Source organism: Pollicipes pollicipes, unplaced genomic scaffold (genome assembly GCF_011947565.3).
Source record: "Pollicipes pollicipes isolate AB1234 unplaced genomic scaffold, Ppol_2.1 Scaffold_2555;HRSCAF=2994_pilon_pilon_pilon, whole genome shotgun sequence".
In the NCBI taxonomy this organism is placed as follows: Eukaryota; Metazoa; Arthropoda; class Thecostraca; order Pollicipedomorpha; family Pollicipedidae; genus Pollicipes; species Pollicipes pollicipes.
The window spans coordinates 16,552,121-16,559,688 of NW_023596136.1; positions in this window are offsets into that span (position 1 = coordinate 16,552,121).

A 7,568-nucleotide genomic window follows, 5' to 3' on the forward strand; every position below is an offset into this window, starting at 1 on the left:
AAGCCTGTGTAAATGCATGCATACAAATGTAGACTGTTCAGCATAAGTATATCTACTTTCAGATGATGTGTCTGCATATATGCACCCCCAGTGCATCTGACTCACTTGTTGAGGTGTTATTCAAAACCAGCAGTAGCAGGTCAATGATGCAACTGAGAGGTCCAGTCTAACAAACACTTGACATTATAGACACAACAGATATGCCAACTCTCAGTTCAAACTTTTCCACAATTTGCAGCGCTTTGTTACAGTTTGGGTCTACCATGTGTACATCAAACAGTAAAGTGAGTACTAACCCGGGTTTCAACCGATAGTCTTCAATCAACCAGGCCAACTGCATTACTCGCGACCTCTCTCAACCCGCTGCACTCCCGCACTGCTCAGAGCCACAAACGTCATGGTCCGAGGCCGTTTAAGAGAGGAAAAGCCGTCCGGTGATTCTCTCGTTTCACCATCGCTTACGGTTCGCGGACGTCACTGAAGCCAAGACTTCAATGAGTGGCGGACCGCTAGACGAGGCCATGTTGTGGGACAACCGGGACATTGACACATCCGTGTACGAATAGGGTGCGCCAGGTGGGCCATTTCCCCCCCCCCCCCCCCCCCACACGTTTCAAGGTGGGGGCAGAACTGCCCCAACTTTTCAGGTTTAAGCTACGTTTAACTTACTTTTATGCTACCTTAATCATGCATGCCAATTTACGTAGTTCACCAGCCACCCTCACCGAGATGTGTTATTTTTTTTCCTTTGCCAATTGGCCATCGCTTAGTGCCACAGCCACGCGGCCAACGCTGCACGGCCTGTGGAGACTGCAGCGCGGGATGCCGGGGCTGCTGTTGCTAAGATTTGCGGGCGCGCAAGCTCAAAATCATGTTAGATAATTGTTCTCAGTCATTCATTATGACTTGTTGTCGAACATATCAGGGCGCTCATAGGTTAGACATGTCGATGCAAATATGGGACTCCATTTCGATCTACAATCTACTCCAGCGGGTTCCCAATATATCTGGAGAACACAGAAAAAGGCCTGGAACTGAAGTCTATGTGACAATTGCTGAACCACCTGCGGCGGCCTACGATGTCGTTGTGCCGATGCGGATTCCTGTGTTGATCTGAGGCCAACATTACGCGGGTCAGAAGGCTTCCCGCGCCATGGGAGGGAACAATTTGATTTGATATATCCCACCACAGGCCTCTGGACCGCCCAGAGGATCCCGCCCATGTTGCCAGAAAAGCAGCTGGAGGACACCCCGGGATGGGACGGAATGGCCGTTCAGCCCTTGACCGGGAACAGCTAAGTACCTCTAGTGTCCTTTCAAAGGAAGGAAATAAGGAAAGAAGGAAAAGGCTCGGAAGGAAATAAGATGTGCAATTATTGTTGAATATGGTGGGTCGAAATGAGTTCAAAAATGAACAAGGCCATTCTGTGCTTGCCTGAGAACGTTCATGTTTTGCAGAATCTGATATGTATAAAGGTTGATTGTTAGCAGTCGCAACCAAGAGGTGTCGCCACTTACGCGACGGAGTGCTTGATCACAACCGGGGTCGGGTACTCAGTTCGGATCTGTGGGTTGTTCGGGAGTCTGGAATACAGTGCCGCAGGCGGCTGTTGCGCCGAGCGAATTGTTTCATTGATCATCCACGGGTAGATCAACTGGCGACAAGGATGGGATTGTGAACTTTGTTTAAGTGGTGGCCACACGATGGTTTTATCACCGATTGGGAATATAGGTGAGTAGTGACAGCGATTCGGACTTTGGAGTGTGTGTGGAGCGATTTGAACAGTTTCTGGCTGCTAACGCCATCACGTCTGCGTCGAGGAACCGGCCAGCACCTCTGAGCGTCTGAGGCTCACGCGCGTACTCTGTCCTGCGAAGTATCTCTGCTCCGGAGCTACCCGCCTCGAAAACCTACGGGGAGCTGGCGGAGGCAGCCCAGAGGCATTTTGCGCCGAGGCCGACAGTGATCGTCTTGCGGTAAAAGTCTAACCGGACAGTGCAGCAGGCTGGACAGACAGCCTCAGTGTTTTTGGCGGAACTGCGGCGGATCGCAAGGGACTGTTCGTACGGTGATCTCCTGGAGGAGCAGTTTCGGGACAGATTTGTGAGCGGCCTGAGGAACGGGACGATGTTGAAGCAGCTGCTGATATGCGGCGGCTCCAGCAGCGGTCAGTCCCAGTCCGAAGCCGCTGGTGTTTGAAGTCGACCCAGGGGCAAGTCGGACGATCATCAGCGAGGTCATGTGGCGGACGGAGTTGGAGAGTGTTCCGCTGGAGTCGGGCCAGGGGTCACTGACCACATACACGGGAGATGCGGTGCTGGTGCGCGGCCGGCTGACAGCGCGCGTGAAGTGTGGCGTGCAGCAGACCCCGCTGACCCTGCTCGTGGTCTACGCAGAAGGCGCTCCACTCCTCGGTCGGGACTGGCTTGCACAGCCGCGGCTACCATGGGAAAGCATCTTCAGCATGGCATCGCCGCTGACCGACCTGCAGCAGCAATACAGTGCGCTGCTCCAGGACGACGGAGGCGCCTGCACGCAAACGGTCAGTCTGGACATTGACCCATCGGCCACACCGAAGTTTTACAAGTCTCGGTGACAAAATCCATAAAACCAGAGATTTTCGTTCAAGAATCAAACCACATAATAAGGCCCATCTGTCACAGGTTCCTTATCTGCCCTGCTCCTGTTCGCCGTCGGTGGCCACTGCCCTGGCCAGGATGTCTCCCGCATGACTGACTGCCAGATGATCGTGCGGCTATTTTGTTGCATACTTTTGGACCAGCGTTGCTTCTACATGGAGTATGAAACATGTGTTGGACGCCTGCAACGGCATGTTTCCCGAACTATCTTCCCTTATACCACTCCATCGCAGGAAAATAGCATCCGGGAAGCTGCCTGCCCTAGGTATGGATTGGCCCAACGGACACTTCATTGCCCATCATGCAACGTACGCGACGCGATCTGCTTTTGTGTGTAGGCGGGGGCGTAGCCAGAGCCTTGCCAATGGGGAACACAGGGTTGACAAAATCCCATGTTTTGGTGACCCCCCCCCCCAAACCCCCTGATATGGCTTACTTGTTAACAAGTGACACTGTTTTTTCCGTTTTATTGTTATTTTTGCCTTGTAACCAGAAAAAAACAGGAGCTACCGTGAGCTCAATTCTGTTTGCATTTTGAGGTCAATAAGCTGCAGAAATCATGCGTTGAACGACTGCATGGAAGAAATCAACGGTGCTCTTAATTTACAATGGTTAGCTGACTCTTTCTAAACCGATAGAATTCAGAAGCTTTGTCAATTTCTTATCTGGGTTCTGCAGACATTGGGGACATCGCGAAGGTAGATCGTAGATCGATATGTTTGATCCAAATTTGAAGACGAAAGTTTGATTGTGTATAGAGTGGTCAACAATGTGCATTAACATGGCCAAGCCATGTTTGCCTGAAAACGTTTACCATTCATTCAGAATCCATTAGTGATGCAATTCATGTAGCGTGTTTTCAACATGCTCGCTCGCAAATTTTAGCAGCAAAAACCTCGACACCAGGCGTTGCAGTACTGGTAGTCCGCGGAGCGTTAGTCCAGTAGTAGCATTCAGCCGTGGCTCACCGGTGAACGAAAATGATGACACTTGCGAACTGATTACCTTTAAACGCACTAATCGGCTAGTTACACAAGTTATGTGGCTTAATTTTGAGCATGCGCGCTCGAAAATTTTAGAAACGCAAGCCTCGACTCCAGGCGTTGCAGTCTCCGTAGGCCGCGCAGCGTCGGTTTAGCAGCGAATATTAAGTTGTGGCCAACGGGTGAACGAAAATGAAGACGCTTCCTAGAAAGTATCCTTGGACGCTTCATGACATCAAATCTTGTATTTAAATGGCGGTCTGAGGGCATATTTCAAGTGTGCAATTTTTAGATTGATGAAAAGAACGGATTGACCCCTAAAGTACCGCGAAGTGGGGCTGGAATCTGGTGGTTGAGCTGGAAGAGTGGAGGAAAAACCACTATTTTTCGTGTTTCCACAGCTATCTATCTGTCCAGAAGACAGATTAACACGGCGCCCGCCGTCTGGTGGCACTTGCAGTGGCCGGAACTTATCGGTTCTACGGAAGTTGTAACCCAGACCATCCTTGTCTTTGCTCTCGAGGTTTCGGGCAGGCATGTTGAAGTCTTTTGATATAATTTGTTTCAATAATACATTCTGAAATAATTGAGCGTTCTCAGGCAACCATGGCATGACCTTGCTCGCTTTTTAATTATTTTCGACCCGCGCTATTAAACAATAATGAGAGCCCCATTCTACTCAACAATAATGAGTCCCATTACCCCCTTCCGGGCAAGGGGCCTCTTGAGTAGAGCACCAGGGGTACATTACCGTTTCCGGTCAAGGGCTGAGTGGCCATTCCGTCCCATTGCGAAGTGTCTTCTGGCTATCATTCTGGTGGCACGGGGCGGGATCTCCTGGTCGATCCGGAGGTCATTAGAAGGATACATCATATCATATTGTTCCCATCCCTGACACGAGAGGCCTTGTGATCCGCCCAGCTAGCCCCGGATCAGCACAGGGACCCTCAGTGGCGCAACAATATCCCTGAACACCGCAGGCAGTCTGGTAGTTTTCACACAGACTCCAGTTCCGTGCTTTTCTGTGTTCTTCAGATATATTGAGTTCTCCCTGACTGTAACTTGCAGATGAAATGGGGTTCATAATTTGTATTAACATGGCTAGCCCATGTTCATCTTATAATGTTCAAGATCCTTCCAGAGCTGATTACTGATAAGAAAACCACGTAATATGGTGTCAAACATGCGTGCCCGCAAGTCATAGCAATAACAGCCTCAACGCCCGACGTTGCAGTCTCCAGGCCGTGCGGCGTCGGCCTTGCGGCTGTAACACTAAGTGATGGCCAATGAGCAAACGAAAAAGATGACGCATCTTAGGGGAGATGGCTAGTGAACTATGTAAATCGGGATGCATGTTAAATGCAATACAAAAGTAAGCCAAATGCAGCCTTAATGTGAGAAGTGGGTTGGAGGACAGTTAACATTGCTGCCCCCCCCCCCCACCCTTAAAAGTGGGGGCTATGGCCCCCTGCCCCCCGTCCCTTCCCCTGTTCCTACGTCCATGCTTTGCGGTGCTGGCAGGCCCAATCCACTCTAATCTATCTAGAAGTCGCACAGGTGTGATATGCGTCCAAACATCCTTCTAAGTGTAAGATATGATATTATCAAGCGTTCAAAGATACTTCATCCAGAAGCGTCACCATTTTCGTACACCAGTTGGTCACGGCTCGGTGTAAGCCACTGCACAAACGCTGCACGGCCTATGGAGACTGCAACGCCAGGTACCGAGGTTATTTGTTGCTAAGATTTGCCAGCGCATATGTTCAAAACTACGTTACGTTATTTGCATCACTAGTCGATTCAGACTGAATGTTGAACATTTCCAGAAAAACATGGCTTGGACATGTTAATACACATTGTTGGCCCATTTCTATCTGCAATATGCCTTCAAGTGGTCCTTAATGTGCCTTTCAAACCCAGATCAAAATTTGGCCAAGCCCTGACCTTTTTTCGGTTTAGAATGAGTCAGTTGAACCATTGAAAAATAAGAGTGCAGGTGATTCATTTAAGGCGGGTCTTCAGTGCCGATTTCTACAGTTTATTCACTTCAAAATGCAAACAGAATTGATCTGGCAGTAGCTTCCGGCCTCTGTTTCTGCTCTGGTTGCAAGGTAAGGGTATGGTTAAAACGAAGAAAATCTGTTCCTTCCTAACAAGTAAGCTGTATCCGGCGATTTTTGGGTGGGGTCACCAGCAGGGAAATTTTGTCAACCTTATGCCCCCTTCCTCTGGCAAGGTTCTGACTATTCTCCTCCCCACAAAAGCAGATCAAGTCGGTACGTTGAATGAGAGGCAACTGAATGTTCGTTGGACTGGTTTCTGAAGCGGGCATCTTAAAAGCCTATTTTCTTCTGTGGTGTGACGTAATGGAAAATAATTCGGAAAAAGATGCTATTGCAGGAGTCCAGTACAAGTCATTCATGCCATCAAATAGTAACGCTAGTCCGTAACTATGCAGCAAAGCAGCCATACGACCATTTGGCAGATCAGTTAGTCATGCGGGATACAGCCGAGCCAGAGCAGTGGGCGCCGACGGTAGACGGGAGCAGGACTCAGATAAGGGGTATATTACAAAACGGCCCTCATTCTGTGGCTTGATTTTTACCACAAAAAGTCCAGTTTGCTGGTTTTTGTCACCTTATGCTTTTAGCAGTCGGTATATGAAGCATTCGAATCTGCTTCTGCCTAAAAGGTCGCGACAGATCTTTTCCCTTAAAATGCAGCCGCCGAAATCTAAGCGCATGACAACCTTGGTGTATTGTGAGCCATCGATATGCATTCAAAATTCTCACCAGCCCATTTCCAAGTTACATTCTGACATCTACCTTGTGGAGGTAGATGCCCCCTCACTGACCGGGGGCATCTGTTTTTTTTTTTTTAAGGACGAATTCCCGCTCACTCGTGGGAATTCGCCCTTCCCTGGGAAAAAATATTGAAGTTGACGAATAGCCTTGGGAAACTGGATAGCCTTCTTTGGCGAATGGTGTAGATGAGACTGATAGGCAAGATTGTGCATCGATGAGAAACGTTTATATATGTACATGTAGCGTGTAAGCAGCCGTGTCATGTAGTTATTTCCAAAATATGCTAGGTGAACTAAGAGCGGACAATAAACACCATATCTAATTTCCTCCCTCCTCCGGTCACTGGGCATGGTTCTCAGAAGAAAAAAAAATCCTGAAGTATACCCTGAGCCTCCCCCCACACGCTTTTTGGGACGTTCCTACGGCATATACATCGGCGTGACTGCCCATATGTTTAAATACTGTTGCTAGAAAGTGCATGTGACCAGCGGGCTGATCAGGTGCAATTTTATGGCAAATATGATGATCTGCTTTGCAAGCCTAGGCGGCAAGCCATACAATGTAAATGCATGAAAAGTGAAGACATACACAGGAGACTTATTCGCAGTACGATAGAAGGAACGTCGAGCTGTCTTTATACCCATCACGAGCAGACTGTACGGTGCGGATGCATGTGACCAGCCAGCAGATTGCGGAGACTTAATGAAGATTATGATGAGGTGCGTGACAATCTGAAGCGGTAAGCCATTACAATGCACTTCGACCTTATACCGCCACGCACCACGTGGTCGTGGCTCCACTGGTGGCGCCAATGAGTGGCGAGCGTGGTGGGTCTGTTGTCTGCTGCAGTTCGTTCCTTGCGTTGGGTGCGTCAGATGCGTCGCGCTCGGTCCGCGCCTCTCTACACTCCAGTGTGTTAGGTCTGTACCTGTTTACGGCGCCGGCCGTGCTCGGTTCGTACCTGCCTACATTACGGTGTTCTCGGTTTGTAATTGTCTTTGAGGCCGGCCATGCCCGGTCCGTAGTCTGTACCTGTGCGTGGGCCGATAGTACTGGGTCCCTACCTGTCTACATAGTTACCGTGAGTGTCGAACAACGTATGCTGCATTCTGGGGACGTTTATGTGTGTCGGTATGTTTAA